This window comes from Lissotriton helveticus, chromosome 10 (genome assembly GCF_964261635.1).
Source record: "Lissotriton helveticus chromosome 10, aLisHel1.1, whole genome shotgun sequence".
Taxonomy (NCBI): Eukaryota; Metazoa; Chordata; class Amphibia; order Caudata; family Salamandridae; genus Lissotriton; species Lissotriton helveticus.
The window spans coordinates 662,311,300-662,331,243 of NC_136071.1; the positions used below are offsets into that span (position 1 = coordinate 662,311,300).

Below are 19,944 nucleotides of genomic sequence, written 5' to 3' on the forward strand. Positions count from 1 at the left end.
TTTTTCATTAAAATAGTTTCTGCATTTCTCCGTGACCACAGCATGGGCTCTATTTATCAGAACAATATCCGTGTTTTGATATGGAGGTGTCTATAGATGACACACACCTGTCATCTGAGAGAGAGGTACATTGGACCCAATTCCTCCGCACACCCTACTATGCACTCCTATAATTAAAGAGACTAGACTCCGCAGAGTGATCAGTCCCTTCTCACACCCTACTATGCACACTTGTCATCTGAGATAGAGGTCTGATAAAAGAGGCCAGTCCTTCCCCACACCTTACTATGTACACCTATCATTGCAGCGAGAGGTGTCAGCAGAGAGGCCAGTCCCTCCAACACCCTACCACGCACACCAGTCATTGGAGTGAAAGGTCTGAAAGGAGAGCCCAGTGCATCCCCACACCCTATTATGCACATTCATCAATGCAGAGAGAGGTCTCAGAAGAGAGGCCAGTCCCTCCAACACCCTACTATGCACACACGTCTTCTGAGAGACATGTTTAAAAGGAGAGGGCACTCTCTCCCCACACCCTACCACATACACCCGTCATCTGAGAGAGAGAGGTCCAAAAGGATAGGCCAGTCCTTCCACACAGCCTACCATAGACTCCCGTCATCGCAGAGAGGGATCTAAAATGAGAGGGCAGTAGGTCCCCTCACCCTACTATTCACAGCTGTCACCTGAGACATAGGTCTGAAAGGAGAGGTCAGTCCATCTCCACACCCTACTATGCACACCGATCATTATGGAGAGAGGTCTGACCAAACAGGCTAGTCCCTCCCCACACTTTACTATGCACACGTGTCATCTGAGAGAGAGGTCTGAAAAGAGAGCCCAGTCCCTCCCCACACCCTAATATGCACACTTGTCATTACCGTGAGAGGTCTCAGCAGAGAGGCCAGTTCCTCCACACCCTACTACACACACCCATCATCTGAGATGGAGGTCTGAAAGGAGAGCCCAGTCCCTCCACACACCCTACTATGCACACATATCATTTCAGAGTGAGGTCACAGCAGAGAGATCAGTCCCTCCCACACCCTTCTACTACTACTTCCTAGAGTAGAGGCAGAGACAAGAAGAACTGGAAATAAGATTGGAATGTATGCAACACTTAAGCAACTCATGGCTGGGACATTGATCACACTACACTCCGACAGAAGAAGGAGAGAAGACACTCCCACACAAGTGAACATGCTGCCATGCAGTGAATAGTACAGTTTCTAACAAAAATGTACTTAACTGACCCTGCATCAGTCAGAAAAGGTGATGGGTGTTCTGTTTATATGCAGGCACCAGCCTATAATGAAATGTTAAGTTCAAATTAAAGAAGGATGGAAAATATTTTCTTCTCTTTCTGCCGAAACTGTCCGTATTGATGGTGTAGGAAAACAGCCTCCCATAAGTGATCAAGTACAAGCAGTGCTATGATATTGTACGCGGGCAAAAGGAATCCTAGCAATATATTAATAGGAGGGGAAAAACTGACTAGAAGAGGCTAGGTGTGAATATATAAAAAAGGCCCAAGATCTCATGTATATGTATCTAAGCTAAACAATCACCAGGGTCAGGAAGAGGAATTTAAAATACACTAAAATGCCCATGGGTGGTCAGGGTCTTAATGAAACACAAGGTATCTCATCAAGCAGGTCTTTTTGACACAGGTTCAATCTATGAATCAACTATCAGTATATTATGAATAGGACCTTAATGGCCTCACTTTGTGCTGTCGACTGAAGTAGCTTCTCAGTGATCCACCACTTCAAGTCATTCTAATTGTGCCCTTGATCTAAGAAATTAGTGGTTGGTGTTGTAGTCACACCTCCCCATTACATATTTTGACGCTGTTTGTTGATGTGTGTCCTGATTCTATCTGCTTTTACCAATGGATCTTAATGTACAAGGTCATTCAGTCAAGCAGATCACCTTGTCGTTACCTGTGGTATGTTTTCCAATTTGGCTGGGTATGCCCAAACTTGGTTCCCTTGCTCACTTTGCCACTGGATTCAAGCTAGCCTGGCTGATGACGGCTGATTAGCCAGAAACCTGTCCCAGGATGCTTGTTTCCGGTCCAGAGAAGACATGGCTTGGCAGTTTGGGCTGGACTGTTCCCATGAGGCACAGGGTCGGACTGATTTGCATATGGCCAGGTCTGAATTGAGGTGGCGGAGTGAGCTAAAGAATGATCATGGATTAAACCCAGATCATTTGACTGGGGATGAGTGCTTTCAATGTTCAACACTCCGTCCATTATCCCCTTTGGTTTTGCTTTATTCGCCCTAAGTTGGCATGGTATGCCCAGACGTGGGTCCCTTGCTCACTTTGCCACTGGATTCAAGCAAGCCTGGCTGATGATGGCTGATTAGCCAGAAACCGGTCCCAGGATGCTTGTTTCTGGTCCAGAGAAGACATGGCTTGGCAATTCGGGCTGGACTGTTCCCACGAGGCACAGGGTCAGACTGATTTGAAAATGGGCATGTCTGAACTGGGGTGGCGGAGTGAGCTAAAGAACGGTGATGGATTAAACCCAGATCAGTTGACTGGGGGTGAGTGTTTGTATTGTCAACGCTCCGTCCATCATCCCCTTTGGTTTTGCTATGTTTTCCAAGTTCCCAGGGTGTTTTTATGCCTAAATCTAATTGGTTTTTACTTTCTGCAAAGAGACAATAAATTGTCTGGTTACAGGAGGCAAATCCCAAGGGGTTCTCTGTTTAGTGTAATCGTTCTGCTTCCTAGGTCACGTATATACCTGCATGTCCCTGAGGCCCCTTTTAAACACAAATTGATGCTTTTCATACTGATGGATTCCTGTATGTAATATGTGCCACTTCCCATTAGTGGTGATGCATGTGATCTTTTAGATCGATTCTTTTGTGAGACCATCCCGGGAAGTCACTCTATTATTGTTTCTTACCCTTTATCTTGATTCCTAAAGAATACTCTTTTTCCATAAGTTTTCTTTATGATTCTCTGACTGTTCCTTGAATCATCATTGTAGGCAGAGGCAATTCTTTTTTCAGCCTCTGAAATTTACAATAGGGTTGACTGTCCCTGAAGACACTGGGATGTTGACAGTCAAAGAAAAGTAAAGAATTCTTCTCCCTCAATTTATTGTACCCTTTGTAGTTAAACAGCATCCTTCAAGAATGATGAGATGATCCAGAAATGCCAGCCTCTCACGACTCAAGATGCATAAATTAGAGAGTATTAATCTACGCTATGAAACCATTATTCTCGTTTACCTATCCATATAATGAAGTTGCTGTGGCTGTCCCTTTTTCATAAACAAATGTTGTAGAGTATATGGGTTGGTAGACTGTTGATGTAATACTTCTCAAATCTTTGCAAGCATAGATTTGCCAGGTTCAGGACATACGTGGTCCCAAGAAAGTACCATTTAATTGGTGGAATGACATTCTCAAACTGGAAGACATTCTGTTTCATAGCTATAGTCATGCATTCCATCATACAACTGATCAGGGAATCATGAAGTTCCTATCATTTTTCCTAAGAAGACCCTCAACAGTTTTAAGGTGGCTTTCTATGGAATGCTGGTGTAAAGTACTTCAACGTATAAAATCAGTATCACCTTACTGGTGGGATTAAAAAAATGTCTTACAGCAACACTGGGCATCCTAACTATTTTACTATAAGATGACATTGGTTGCACAAAAGGTCTGAGGAAGCACTCACAAAATTGAGGTAAAGGGTTCAGGGTGGATCCAGTATCTGAGATAATAGGATGTCGCGGAAGTGGGCATGCTACTTTGTGAATCTTGCGTAAATTGTAGAAGTAGAGGATTCTTGGTATATCTGCCATTAGAAAGCCCACCTTCTGTTTCATGGGTCAACTAAGGCTAGTGCTTCAGTAACCATGCTATTCATTTTTATGAGCAATCTTTCTGTAGGGTCTTCAGTGATTCTCCTGTAAAAAAATTTATCTGTCAGAATGTGAAGAAAGTCTTCATAGTATGCACCAGTGAATGGTAGTATAGTAACGCCACCTTATTCTGGTGATTTGATGTCCCCTGAATTCTCAAGGCAAGACCCTTACTAGAATATATGACATTACAACGCAAACAATTACAACACATGCCTTTACAATATGGTTTTTACTTCGCAACCACCATTACAACGCATGATTTTACAAAGCATGCGATTTCAATGCATTTTTAGAAAGTATCATTACAACGCATGCCATTACAACGCATACCCTTACAATGCATAATATTACAATGCATAATACTTTTTGGGCAACAGTGGGGTAAGTGTTGGATAGAGTAGGGTTAAAAATTACTATTCACACTCCAGTGAGTGCAACAGTAGGATAAGTGTTGGATAGTGAAGGGGCACAAATACTATCCCCATGTACCCCAAAACCTTTTAATGCGTTGTAATGGCATGCGTTTTAATGGTATGCGTTGTAATGGCATGTGTTGTAGTGAAATGCGTTGTAATGGCATGCTTTGTAATGGCATGCGATGTAAAGGCAGTTGCCTTGTAACAGCTGTGTTGTTAAGGTAGTGCATTGTTATGACTGCGTTGTAATGGTTGTTTCTCCCTTACTACCCTACCTTTCTACATTGGAGGTACTGCATGACTGATATGTGGAAGCAAATTATCAGGAAAAAATTTCTTCCATACAGTTTTCCCAAATTTCTCAAAGTCTAGTGGAATCATATGTGTAAGAGTGCAGAAGACAGATCGCTTCTTCAAACCTGTGTTCATGTCCTCCCTTATGTCAGAGGCACTGAAAACAAAGTAACATTTCAAACATAATTTTTAAAGAAAATGCTTAGCTCCCATCCAGTCATTAAAGAGTCCCTGTATTAAATTGGGACCCTACCCACACCTATATTGAACTCCTGGTTCTGTATCAGTGTCTTGTCACTCAAGTTAACAATTAATGTGGTACTTGGCTTGGGCTTGCTTGGTGTTCTATGTCCAGCTGCATTTCGGGAGAGACTAGTGTGTCCACTGTACCTGGGATTGTCGCTTGTTCTCCAAAAAAGGAGGGTGTTGGTTTCTGTGGAATAATCCCCTTGTGGAGTAGGGTGGATACTGTGCAGGCCAGTACATGATCTGTCGTAGATAGGGCTGTAGGGAGGGAGACGGGGATGATATGTGGCTGGATCCCACATCCTCCTGCTCCATTCACCTTTGCTGAAGGACCAGTATTGGTATGTCACTCTCCATCTTGGAAACTTTCTGTTCTCTGGTTCATGTTTTTTTTTTGGTAATATTCCTCAGCAATATAAGGGTGCACTGCTTGATGTGAAAACGTCAGAACATCCCTCTTTAGTCTGGTCATTTTGGAATGTTTTCCATATTATTTATGATCAGTATACATAATGGGAGGACGCAGTACCTTGGAAAAGACTGTGACGCTTGAAAAAGTCAAAGGAAAAGGAGGAAGAGGATGACCAGCAGCAAGGCGAATGTAGTCAATTACAACTGCAAAGAATGCCCATTTAAGATGATGGCCTCCAGTGGAAGAAGTAAAGGTGTGCTAAAGTTTGATGCAATCGCAAGATATATTGCAGGGAAGTTTCCCCTTCTATGAGTTCAATACAAATTATACCTAAATCAAGGTGGGTTGTATCCTGTGGAATACTAGTCCTTAGATTGAGGAGATTGCCCAAGGCTTTTACATCAATAGTATCTAATGTACTTGATACCTGGTCAAACCATATTTATAACAGCGTCAAGAAGAGGTTTCCCCACACTGGCTCATAGAAGTCCACTGAAGGCGGTCGCCTTATAATGCATTAATTAATTTGAAGACTGTCAATTGCTCAAACTCTGTAAATCCATTTGATGATAGGGACTCTTCCAGATACAAGGATTTGCAGACGCAACCTGGAACCCATTTATTGAACTTATATTTGTGTTTTCCAAAGAACCCACTCTTTGTTTTACAGTTGTTTATTTGGGTTATTTGAATGTTGCTCTTTTTCAAGTTGGCTACATTTATAGCTTTACTTTTGCTTTCTCCCAAATAGAATTTATCTGTACATTGTAAGATGTAAGAATAACCCTGTAAACAAGGCCTGTGCGATATTTAATTTCTAATATGGTCACTAAATCAGTTACTGGCACAATCAGAATGTTAACATCCGTGAAAAACTGGTTTTTTTTTTAAATCCTAAAATTTCTGCCGCTGAAAGGTGAAATCTCCAGGTGAATCTTCTGTCGGAAATGAGGAATTACCTGGGAATCAGATACACATTAAGCTATTCCTCTTGAAACTCCTTGTTTCTAAGGGGACCTATGGGTCTCACTTGGAATCTTCCGGTATCTCTGCCCATGTGGAGCTAATGGTTCCCTCCATATCGGTGACTCCTAAACGAAGTTATTAGGTGGGATGCCAGGGTATAGAGCAATAGGCCCATATTCAGCTTATTTTCACTCTCATCTCCCGCAGTCAAATTGGAAACTGTGTGCAGACATTTTATCTGGAAATGTCCTTATGTGGCTCGTTTCTATGCACAATTACAAATGTATGCTTAATTTATCTGTGAAAGTCTTATCTTTTGCATAGATTTTCTATGCACATAGGTATAGCGCAGGAAAGGAACACTAAGGGGTAGATTTGCAAACTTTTTGCGCTGGGTTTGCATCACAAAAGTGACGCAAACCAATATAAAATGTTTGTTTCCTTATTTACTTCACGTTTTGTGCTGGAAAGTTGCCTAAAAGTAACACAGCAGCGTGAAGCACTACTTTGCATTACTTATTGGCACGTTTGCACTACGCAAAATGGTACATGCATGACCTAAGCCTCTAAGTCAACTTATGAAGCCACGCAAAGCTACTTTGCTTGGTTTTGAATGGATTAAAAAATCTGGAGTACGGCAGAGCAGCAGAAATCGCTGTGTTGCTTTACTCTGCTCAAGAGAGGCGTTCCATGGGTGTTGCAGTGGGTGTTCCCACGCAACTTCAATGGTTTTTGACGCATTCCCAGGACTTGTAAACCTGTAAATGTATCAAAATTGTATGCCTCCCCAGGTGAGGCGTAATGAGGAAAACTATCGTTATTTCTCCATGTTTTTCCTGTTTCTGTAGTCTGCAACACACATAGACAGAGGTAAAAGCCTCTCAGGGTTGTTTTTGTGCATGACTGTTTTCCTTCTTGCACAAAAATAATCCTGCATGCAACAGAGGCTCCTTTGCACCATACTTGCATTGGCACTTGGCTGCCAAAATTGTGCGAGTGCACGGATAATGGTCAGGAATCCATCCTATTGGATGATTACAGCATATTTATGCCCTTTCCCCATGACGCAGCCCAACACTAGTTTCATAAATATGCCCCCTAGTGTCAAGGGGGGCTACATGGGTGGTACACGGGCATTCCCATGCAACCACCCCTGCCTTTTGATGCAAAACCATATCTTCTCATAATAATAGAAAGGGGTTTGAGTTCAAAATTAACACCACTTGAAAGCAGGCATTACAAGGAGAAATGTTTTAATTTCGACTTTCCTTTCCAAATTTGCATGTGTGCTGCACTATGCAGCACCAATACAAAGTAGGAACATTTTTTTAAACTGGTCTAGAGATAGTATTTTGAAGTGGAAGTGAACCCTTTCAGTACAAAACTTATGCTAGACTCCCGCACACACCCTTTCACTATGGCGTTCGGCAGCAAAATTCTGACTGGCAGGAGGGAGAGGGTATAAGACTGCCATATCTCTGTAGATATGGTGTTTGCTGCTCGCTCCCTGTCTCGCAACACAGCACAGCATTTTTGGCTGCTGCGCTGATTTGTGTGAGACTTTTGTAAATCTGGCCTTACCTGTTTTCTGTGATGTGTGCCAAATGCAGAACCATTGGTTAATTAAAATTATATGCAACATAAATTGTTGCATACTTCATGATTTTCATGCAAATGTAGCAAACCTGTCACGAAGTTGTAGTGATCAAGGAGTTTCGCTAAGGTTGAGAACAACCTTTGCTACTTTGCACACTCCTAATGTTTACTTCCTTAAACTCCTTATGATTATACATTTTTATGGCCTTTACCAGGCGCTGCAATCAGATTGGCATCCTTTCAGAGAACTCTGTCATCTCCATGCATCAATACATTTACCATATTCTGATCTAACTTTAGCAACCACACAGACGCCATACCCAGATCTTTCTGAATGGATGTGTTAGAAAGAATATGAGTGAGACCAATGCACATCCTGGTTTTCGTCTATTTATCGTTTTTATTTTTTTTAGTTGTTCTCTATTGTCTTTGTTAATTTGAACCCACTTAACAGTATGTATCTTTTTAAACATTTTTATTGAGGTTTTCCATCTTCACCCAACGTGTGTTATCACTGAAGATATTACAGACAAAAGAAGAACACAGGGGGCCTCATTTATGAAAAGTGACGCATTGCTGCGTGAAAACAGTGATACGTCACTTTTCATTGTACCCTCCTTGCGACACCAATGATGTGTCATATTTACAGTATGACGCATCATGTCGCAAGGAGTTACAGATACGTCAGTATTTCTGACGTATCTGTAGGCGCAAAAGTGACGCATTGCTGGAGTGTGTCACAAAAGTGACGCAACTCCAGCAATGTGTCCTTTCACATGGGGCAAGCCCAATGTGAAAGGGCCTGCATCTGTCTTACGCCTGCTGTGAGGCAGGCGTAAGATTTCGACTAGAAGTGGCGCAGTGAAATCTCATAGATTTCACTGAGTCACTTCCATGACCCTTTCTTGCGTCAATACGCCCCCTTGCATACATTATACCTGACGCAGGTATAATGTGGCGCAGGGGTTTACAAAGTGACGCATCTCCCTAGATGCGTCACTTTGTAAATATGGCGCAACAAGATGAACTTTTTACGCCACTGGTGCGTCACAAAAAGTGACGCACCGGCGGCGTAAAAGTGACGCACAGCCTCATAAATGAGGCCCAGGCTTTTTTTACATCACAGATCTTCTGCAGTATTTTCATAGTTGCTATACATGTTAATTATTATTTATGCGTGGCATCACAATAAAGAATATGTTTCCAATCGGGCAACGTGTTTCACTCTGATACACTTGACGGCAATTGAATATGTTCAAAGACAGAGCATGAAGGCATACGGTAAGAGTGTCTGGCATGCTGGCAGAGGGGGTGGGGTAACCAAATCATCCGGGCCCCTCGTCAGATTGCCACCCGGCTCATGAAATTGATTATGCTTTGATTTCATGTGTTCTAAGGATATAAACATCGTCTGATCACACAGGGCTCCAAAGTCATGCCTTCCCCATCCTGTAAGGTGTTAGACACCAGCTTCTCTGCAGTTAAGGGCAGGAGCGTGTTCTATAATAGTGGTATTGTCAGGAGTATAGGGGGGAATTTTCCAATCGTTGGGCCAATTTCCTCCATGCCCAAAAGGTCATTGCGGCTATCTTGATTTCCCTATAATCGGCAGGTGTGCCCTAAAGCAGAAGTGCCTAGAGGAGAATGCTGTACATTTGGACACGCTCAAGCGTGAGGTATGGCATTCTAGCATCTGGATGACACCAGTATGAGGCATACTGCACCTGTGAGGCCAAATAATAAGCCAGTGACCTCAAACCCCCACAAACCTAGGGCAGTGAAAGTGTCTCCCAGTTGACCCTAGGCTGTGTACCGGTCCATATCAATTTTAAAAGGGTGCTCCGGGGAGTGCAGAAGAAGTTTGTCAGCGGGATTGGGATGTTTATGAAGAGGTAGAGAAAACAGGGAAGTATCACCATTTACACAATGGTGATTCAACCCGCCAGGAATATCTGCAACCGTATCCAGAAATCTATCTTGGCATAAGTCAGTCCATGGATGGGCCGTAGTCAAGGTGATCAACCATTTCCCTGTCTCTATGGAGCATAATTCCCTGTATCACTTTATCCATATTCTAGTTACTTGGAAACTCTCAGTTCACTTGTGGAGTGCTTTCTGTGAGGGGGAATAGCTCGGGCTGGGATCAGTAAATTATCAACCCAGAGAAATCCAACAAATGTAATGATATCGCGGACTGTGGGAGCATTATTATCTGCCAGGTTTCTCACAAAAAGCAATATATCATCTGCATACATGGACAACAGAAGGCGGCCAGAGGGGAGGACAAGTTCTCTGTGGAGGTGATTATCCACTAGGAGCCTCACTAACAGGTCCAATGCTTTGATGATTAGTATGAGGGAACAGCAGGCACCCTTGTCAAGTGGCTCTATATATAAGGAAGGGTTTGTGTATGCAGCAGCTGGATTAGCTTAATAATGCTTGTGGCACACCAATGTTAAGGGATATTTCCATAAGAAATAGCTATTCCAATGATTCAAACACCTTTTCAGCATCTAGGAGTACCGCTGCTGTGGCTAATTCAGGGTTCAATTGGTTCAGTTTGGCAAAAACTGCGTGGAAGTTGACAACCATCAATCTGTGGGGACAAAGCCAGACTGAATCAGAAAGATGAGGTGTTTCATCAGCACAGAAATTCTATGTCTATGTGAGGAGCACTTTTCGGTGTCCTTGCCTGGCTTGGGCAATAACCTGATCACTGCTTCTCTCAGTGAGTGAGGAGGGATCCCTCACTCCAGAGCGTCCATATACACCTCGAGGAGGTGGGTAGCCAGCACATATTTGTAGGCTTAATAAAACTCAGCAGTTAGGACATTACTCCCCTGCACCTTAAGGCGTCTCAATGGCAGTTAGCATATCCTCCTTAGTAATCAGGCAGGCTAGTAGTTGCTGGGGAGCATTATCCAACCAGATCATGGAGATGTCATTGAGGTAAATGCAGATAGAAGCTAGAGGCACCTTCAAATGTGAGATGTATAGGTGACCATAATACTTCACAAACTCTAGATTAATCTCTTTGTTAGCGGCCAATATCGCGCCATCCGGTGCTCGCAGTTGGGTAACATGATTGCAATGCCTATCTCCCCTTGGAAGCAACAGTAGCGTCCTCTCTTACCTTTCACCCTCACCATTCTGTTGGGCCTGTGTGTACCTTTCAAGGAACTTTATTTCCCTATTTGCTAGATCTCATTTGGACAGAATTAGACAATGTCGGTCTAAGATGTAGGAGGCTTGTAGTGCATGAACAGCTAAGACATTGAGGCATTTAACCCATTTGTTGGCCGACGCAAGCACTACCTTGCCTTTGCTGAGAACTACCGTTGGCCGACACAGCCCCGCCCACTCTGTAGAATGCCCGCACTGCGGTGGAATGTCCGCTGTGGTAAACAGGTTAATATTGCGCTCTACATTAATTTGCTGCGTATTTGTGTCCTTCAGGACCCCAGCTAGTTTGGCTATAGTAATACCACGAATATCTGCCTTGAAGGTATCCCACAAAACTGCCTTGGCCGACACAGAGCTGTCATTGAGGCAGAAATATTCCAGAATTACCTCACATATCTGAGAACAGAACACATCGTCATAGAGCGCATCACCTGGTAAATGCCAGTGTGGTTGTTACGATCCGGAACTGAGGCGGGTGAGTGCAAGCTTAACTGAGGAATGATTAGATAGCATGCGCAATAAATATGTTACTTTGGAACCCCAGGAAGGTGTGACTTTCAATCTCAGCCAATAATCTATTCGGGATAGTGTCCCATGAGGGGTGAAGTAAAACGTGTATTTCTGTGAGTCTGCATGTCGGGCACTCCAGATATCAACAAGGCCATGCCCGTTCAAAATGTCTGACAGCACCCAAAGGGAGTGCAACTTTGTGTCACTACTGGGGCAGAGCAGTCTTGCTGTATACCATATATACCCCCTTCCCCACAGGATGGTGTTTGTCTGTGTTTGGGTAACGATCATCTGCAGTTCCCAAAAGAAGACCTGTGTCTCTATGTTGGGAGCAAAGCTGTTAACTATAGCAACGTTATTGTCCTCAAGGAGCCCGTGCAGAACAATATATTGCACCTGCATTTCTGTATGCTGGTGTGTGGGCTTTAATTTACCGTCTTATGAATAAAGACCCCCTCCTCCCCCCGGCGTATGAGCTATAGGATGCAAAATATCTATGGTTGCCCCATCTTCCAGCATAAGTCATGGGCCCAGATGGTGCGTTATGATGGTCTAGGTAAGTGAGGATGTGTTTGCCCTTGCGTGGGTTGTAAATACCCTGCACATTCCATGTCCTGAAATTCAGTGTCTAAGCAGCGTTAGATTTCATATATATAACGGGGTTACAAATTTGGTATAGTATATTGCAGATAGCATGTGCATAACCCTGTGTGCCATGATGCTATTGAAATCAAAAACATTCCCCCTCACCTACACTGAGGACCCCGACTTTCAGTGGAACTCTTCCTTCAATACCCCAACCAAGAAACCTTGATGTACACACCACAGGCAGTGAAAACGCACTTGACCCATCACCTAACAATTAGGCTATCAATGACAACATACTTATGCATAACAGCGGGGGCCACTAAATTAAGTCCAGGCAACAGTGGATGGGATCAGGTGGAGGAGGCAGTGGCGGTGGAAGGCGGGAGCCCCCAACAAGTGTCCGGAGCCCGTCAATCCATGCCTGAGTTGGAGTGGCAACTACTCACTCTGCACCGTCTCATGGGGATAATGCACCCAACTTGGGTGGGATACCTTCGACTGAAAGGGTCTTATACAAAAGAGTGGGCTTCGGCAGGACTGGTGAACACTGAGGATGTCCTGACAATGTCGATTTTCATACGCGCAGGCTATAACATGCCATAGCAGATACTTTTCTCATAGAGCAGTTTCTTGACATCAGTAAGCTTCTTCAGAGTGTCCTGGATCACCTGAATGTTTATAGGGAAAAATAGAGAGTGCAGCTCCATGGTGTTGCAGAAGGTCTTGTTCTTGTAACAGGTGCACCGCTGCATCACGGTCCCGATAATTCAGTAGGTCAGCAGTAGGTGGGGTGCTGGGGGGTGGGCGTAGCCCCAGGGATATGTGCGTTCTTTCGACCAGAAAAACGTCTGTAAAACTAGGGGCATATTTTTGACATTTGTGGGGAATGGCTGCACAGCAAATATCCTTGCTGCGCTGACCTGAATCACAGGGAAAGGGCAGGAATGCACTGTATTTGTCCAATATGGTGCATTCCTTTCCTTTTCCCTTGCGTTGGTGCCATTTGGCAGCCTAGCTCCAGACCTGGCACCCTTGCATCATAGAGAAATAGTGCCTGTGTTGTATGCAGGATTGTTTTTGTGCAGGGAGGGGTACCTTCCTGCACAATAACAATCCTGAAAGGCTTTTTCGTGTTTCTATGTGTGCTGCACAATGCAGCACACATGGAAAAAGGAATAAACGAGGAGAAAAAATTATATTTCTCCTTGTTATGCCTCTCCTTGGGAGGCATATTTTTTGGGTGCATTCCCAGGTTTACAAGTTCCTGTAAATCTGGGACTTCATCAAAATCCATGGATGTTGTGTGGTAGCACCCATGGAAACGCCTCCCTGGTGCAGAGTAATGCAATGCAGCAATTTGCACTGCATTACATTACTCAAGCTTTTTGGAGCCATGCAGGGCCCCCAAGGTGGCCTTGACTGGCTTCATAAATCTAATTTTACATTTGTGTCGCTCTTGTACCATGTTGCGTGGTGCAAGAGCAATGCAAAGGGGCTCATAATTATACCCCTAGATGTCCCAAAGAGATCAGACAGCAAGGCTTTGACAAAGGTTTCCAGTCGCCCTATGTTTGTGGATTTGGTCAACCCTGCTATACAGATGTTATTGCACCGTGATCTGGCTTCCAGGTCTTCATTTTTGGCTATTGCTACAGCCAAGTGTCTCTCCACCAGGGCCACCTTACCAGTAAACATGGTAGCGCTGTCCTCTAAGACCGATGTATGCTTTTCTGTGTGTCCAGCCTGGTACTATGCTAATTGAAACGGTCTTTGATTCTATCCAGTCTAGTGACCATGGAGTCAATGTTTGTGTTGATGTTTTGTAGCCCGGCTTTGAGCTTCAACAGAATGAGATCCATCCCTGAGTGTGTTGTGCTGAATGCTGTCTGGGACATACCAGCCTCAACCCCCTGCTCCGTGGCCTCCTGCTAGGTGGCTCTGCGAGAGTCAAATGTCTGCTGATGGTTGCTTTTCCACATGTTAGGTGACTGTGGCAGGACTAGCTGCTAAGGGTATCTGACAAGCCAGTACATCTATACGCCCCACTGCTTTCCTATCCCAGGCACAGCAGCAAGCATGAATAGAATAAGGAGGGGGCGGTGCCCAAGGATAGGGCTCCATGATGACAGTAAACTGATAGGGGTGCTCTTGTGGTGGCTTCCTTCATCCACTCTGCCCTGCGGGCCAACCACCGGTCTCGCCACACCCTCCTGGGTTCCGGGAGGGTGCAGTACCTCAGGATCCCCAGCGGATCTGCTCCAACAACATTTTTAAATCAGCACCATGGGGGAAGGGTGCCACCTCGCCGTATTGACTGCCGGGTGGGTGAGAAAGTTCAATCCTTCATCCCCGGCTCAGCAGGGGACCTGCAGCCATGACCTCACCCTCACCGACTCACCCTGTCACCGCTCAACCTCAGAAATCTATTGTGGCATCACTGCCATGCTTAGGCCTGCATCCCTGCTTCAGTTGAGTCCCAGATGGGATCTGATCGCGGATGTGCCAGGTGACAGTCGCTTACTACTTTTAGGTGTTCACAAACTATGTGCAGAACTTTACTACTCCGCATTCCTTATACTTGTGCGTGTGGAGTTCTCTGCCGAGATTGTGGGATCTTTAGGTGCAGAGATGTATTCACATAAGTATAAGGAGTGCAGAGCCAACAAATTCCACACGTACTTTGTGAATACCTAAAAGTAGCAAACTTACACAAAAGTGTACGTTTAGTTTTGTGAATCAGGCCCTTTTTTTCAAGAATGAGATTACAAACGCATTTATAAAATTAAAACATTCTGAGCCTATCAACCATATCTAATCTTCAGGAGGCTAATTCACATGAGTACCCAATGTTTCCTCCTCTCTTTTTTTCATTATTTTTGTGTATTATATTTCTGCCACACACCCTATTTACAACTCATATGTAGTGAACCTAACACACACCAACAGTTGTATTTTTCCATCTTCTCTGTACTCTCATCACATTTCTTTATATGAGCTATTTCTAAGTTGTCAGTTACCAATCTTCTTTCTCTTTTGCGTGTTGTGTTACGAGGAAAGAGGTTGATTATTTAACCTCCATATTTCTATTCTTCAACGAGTAGCTCATGAGCTACTGGTAGCTCACCCGGCTACCTACAAGTAGCTCACCTGTGTTCAACCAAATCTACTAAATTCAAACCTTTTGTTTGGCTGCACTAATGTATGTATACAAAAATTCGAAAGTGTGTATTTGAGATGAAAATGTATGTATTTTTTAACTTTATAGATGTTTGGTGAGAAAATTGTCGGAGGGACGGGTGGAAACAGAAGCGAGGAGGCCTTATAAGGTTAATAGTGGATCTCTTTTTTTTTGATTGTACACTTATTGGTTGCCAAATGGAAGGGAAAGGGGCTGTTTCAATATCAGAGTCCAATGTACTGCCGTAGGGTTTTGTATAGTAGACAGTTGTTTCTTCACTGTCCTCTCTTTTCTTCATCTCTTCTAGGTGCCTCTACGTCTTCAAGGAGGGGTCCCGGGTAGCTTGCAAGGGAGTGGAGTAACACAAAAGTAAAGATGTGGTAAGTATGGTTTGCTGTATCGAATGGTATTCTGTCACCACACCCAAGTGGAGAAAGTTTTGCTTATAGTGAGTGAGCAAACAAAATAAAAGAAAAACATGCATATGCCATTTGCGTAGGCAGATTCCCTCTTTTATGGCTCCTTTTCTTCCTGTATAATTGTATAGCTGGTCTCCTACTACTGCATTGGAGACCTCATGTTTGGGAAAGAGGAAATGGGGTGGGTGCCTTAAAGTGATGAGTGATTTGTGTGCAAAAGGAAGCAGAGAGAGAAGGAAAAACGAGAGCAAACACTCAGGAGGATAAAGAGGGGAGCATCAAATGAGGATGGATCTTAGAAGCAGGGTTCTAGCCTTGGCCTGATATTCCCCCCCTTTCGCCCCCTTCTCCTTGTTCAAGTACCGCGTGATGCCGCAACTCTCCAGAGCTGCAGCGGACTCCTCGCGTCCTCCCAGATCCACCACTCCTCGGACCATATATCAATGCGTTCCTCGTCCTCGGCGTCTTCGGAGGTGGCGTCTCCTTGGTTGCGGTCTCTGGAGGTGACTTCCTTCACCACGACCGCAGCGTCTTCTTTCTTGCTCGCGTCTTCGTCCGGGTCAGTCCTCTCCCCAACAGGGTCCTTCTTCTCACCGGTATCTCCTTCCTCTTCCTGGATGTCCCTCGTTGGTGTTCCTGTCTCCTTTTCTCCTCCTCCCTTCACATCAGATTGGCTCTGGGAGACCGCACCCTTGGCATATGATTGGTCTGGCCTCAGGACCGCTGTGTCTCCACCCTGTAGAAGGGAATGAGAGCCCTTCTTTAGTGTTCGTTCCACACCCCGGCTCTTGCTGTCGTCATCGGGTCACAGGACATACGGCGACCACGGAAGCGGAGTGAGAGGTGAGGTAACAGGCGCAAGGGGAAGGTCTTGGGACGATTCCTCACAAAGATGTTGAATTAAAAAAATATATTTAAAGTTGATATTTCAGTGATAAGTCACATTGGGGAGATCTATTACTAATTGCATTACCTTGGTGCCAGGGGCATTTTAGTTACTGCTGCTATGCTTTACCCAAGTAGAGGCATTCCACATTGAAAAAGCATTTTTTAGGTCTCGCGTCGGCCCTGCACTGTGCAGCAGTGCCCGTGCAGCGCAAGACATTTTGTAAGGGAAAAACGGGGCTTTAGCACTGACCTAGGAATCGCAAACGCTCGTGGGAATGCGATTCCTTTTGTGCTACCCCTTTGGCCTTTGTGTGCGTCTTTTTCTAAAACACTGCATGCAATTGGCCGAAGGCGGGCGCATTGCTCTTCCCATGGCCTATTGGTGTCTATTGTAATGAAAGAAGCCGTTTTTTGTTCGGCGCTACTTTCACCCGGCTTGTTCACTTAGTCACTTGCTTTGGTGGTAATGTGGTCTAGTGACTGACGCACCAGCAGCTTAGTTTTGTCCATGATTTGAGTTCCGCTTTTGTGTGAAATGGAAATACTTACGTTTTGCGCGCACTGCCGCCCCTCGTCCTGTTGTAAACGTTCTCATATCCTGCGACTGATAATGCCAATAACAGCCTGAAACTGTAATTATGGCGGAATAAACCAGTATATAAAAATGTTTTTTTTAAATGAACCCTGTGGGGCCAAGATGATTTTAGATATCATATCAGGCTTGAGTAACTCATTCTGGACTTTACTTTCATTTATTTTCGACGTTTGGGTTCCACACTTGTATTCGTGCATTTTGAAATAAATGACCAAAACAAGAAAGATGCAAAATGCATTCAAAAAAGCATGAGAGGGTGAACGAACAACTAGCACCTGACATGGGGTAACTATTACATGTCCTCACGAGATCCCTTTCATCCTGTTCTGTTCACTAAGCTTGATTTCTGCAGTAAACAGTTCTCTATGATTAAAAGCATGTGTCCGCTGGGGGCTCCTTGTGCTGGTAACACGGCTAGGGTCCCCCCTTCTAACAGGCACGTCTCTCCCCTTGTCTGCGGTGCATTTCCATGCGCAGAGCCTGACAGACATCTTAGCACCTTTTGTTGCTGAAAGTCTTAGCTGGTGGACAGACAGTGTGAGCAGTCATGTGAAGTAGGGAGAGTCCATTTCATGAGAAAGGGGAGTCTTTAAACTGACGCTCTGTGCTTCTTGCTACCTCTTAGCTTTCATCTCGCAAGAACTCCTTGTGCAAACCTGACTGTTTTGAAATATATATTTTTGTCGGGGTGTTGCGTTTTGCAAAGCCTTCCAGGAGACTGAGTCATAGGTTCAACATTAAAGACTCCCCTGGTGCCCCCCTCTGTGGTGCAGTCCAGCCTTTATTTATTTATTTATTTATTTATTTATGCGTTTTTATATAGCGCGGACTTTACCCAAAGGTGTCAGAGCGCTTCACAATAGGAACACAACTGATACATGAGAACATTACAAGTGAACAAGATACAAAAGCAAACGTTACATTAAATGAAGCAAAAATGACAGTCGTGTGCCAGCAAAATACAAGAGGTAGCAAACGGTGCAATACAAAAGTGACAATCGTGAGCCAACAAAATACAAGAGGTAGTAAACGGTGCATTACAGGAGGAAAAAGTGACGTGTGCCAGCACTGGTGGCACTTGTGCAGGTATCGAAAACAAACAAATGTAAGAGGTAGAAACAGTGTGTTTCAAGAGAAAGTGACTGGTGCATGTTACACACGAGTACCAAACACAGGTAGAGGGATAATACTGCAATAAATGGCAGACTCTCAAACCACAAGAACACACTGGAAAGACACTTCCATAGTCATATAAAGTAGATTTTTCTATAATGGAAGGGTTTCCTTCAGATGATAGAGAGGGCATGGATTACATTTGGAAGTGTCTTTGAAGGAGGAGAACTTTGAGGTCAGTTTTGAAGGCCTGGGAGGAGGCGGTGGTCCGGAGCTGAGGCGGAAGTGAGTTCCAGATTCTCACTGCACTGCTTGAAAAGGATTGGGCCATCGATCTTTCCTTCTTGAAAGTGGGAGGTTCAAGCAGTAGATTTTCCGCATTGCGTGATGGTCTAGAGCCTCCAGAGAGTTTCAGTTTATTCGCCAGGTAGCGCGGAGAGGAGGAGTGCAGGGCTTTGTGGGTGATGCAGGCAGTCTTGTAGATAGCTCTAGCCTCGATGGGAAGCCAGCGGAGGGTGGATAACATGGGAGTGATGTGGTCGCTTCTTTTGGCCCCAAAAATTAAACGAGCTTTCAGCTGGAGTGTGCCTGTAGCAACCTCGACTAGCTATGAAAAGTTTCTGAAGGAAAGTCAACTCCACCGTCCAGTGCTCGGCAGCCGGCAGGAACGTTTGAAGGGAAGCTGTGCATTAGATCCCTATCCATGGAAATAAGACATCTGGAACCCCAAAAATTGGGAAATGGGGCAAATTATAGTAATGCAAAAATAACTGGTGTTCTATTTTGTAGAACTACTCTGCGTGTTTCTTCATTTTAGAAAGGAACTGGTTTCAGGATTCCTGAACAGTTACAGCTACTATAAAAATGGCGGCAAGTTAGTCATGTGTATTATAACCCTCTACTGAAGACACAACCCCACGTCTTTTCTCCTCAATTTATATTTGTAGTGACTATGATTCACTACGTTTAAATACGGACCCCCTTTAACACCCTCATCACATCGGAAAAAAATCAAGATTATGACTTGAAAGTCAAGGAAAAACCACAATTAGTGACCACTAACTGATTTTAAGATCCTAACAGGCGTTTGCAGATGTACCACTTCCATCGTGAAGCCATGCAGAGTGGTATAATGGTGAAGCCTTAGATGAGAAAGTGTACAGTGGCTGTGATGTGATGGCCAAAGCTTTCCATGATCTTCTAAAAGCTCACATCCATTTAACCTCTGGGGCAATTATTTTAACATCAGTACAAAACAAGCATTTGCAATGCAATAAGTCTCGCATTATTAAAGTTTGAGCTATTGGCATTGCTAAAGAATGCAACACCAATAGCTCAAACTTTAATAATGCGAGACCTATTGCATTGCAAATGCTTGTTTTGCATTACTACAAGCAACCATGCCTTGTAAGTTGCAATAGTAAATGCTCATATCATGGCTTCTGATGTAATTTTATCTGATGTGGTCACTACTACAGCACAAATAATATTAGTAGATCCGGATCATTTTTATTGAACATAAGTAACTCTTATTACAGAAAAGGTTAGAGATCCCTGACTTACCCAGTGGCCTGATTATTGAAAGTAGCAGAATTCCTGTTGAACTTCAGTCCACTCAATCATGAGTGGGCACTTGGTGCCATATTCAGAC

At 44.1% G+C, this 19,944-nt stretch overlaps 1 long non-coding RNA gene across 11 annotated transcripts in view; it reads left to right on the plus strand.

The window, feature by feature from the left end:
• LOC144785443 (uncharacterized) overlaps positions 1-19,944 on the plus strand; it is a 226,397-nt gene that overhangs the window by 168,249 nt on the left and 38,204 nt on the right. For all 11 annotated transcript variants that reach the window (XR_013601890.1, XR_013601889.1, XR_013601892.1 and 8 more), the window contains 2 exons: positions 15,366-15,426; positions 15,586-15,658. This is a non-coding gene — a long non-coding RNA (uncharacterized LOC144785443). The remainder of the gene's footprint in view (positions 1-15,365; positions 15,427-15,585; positions 15,659-19,944) is intronic.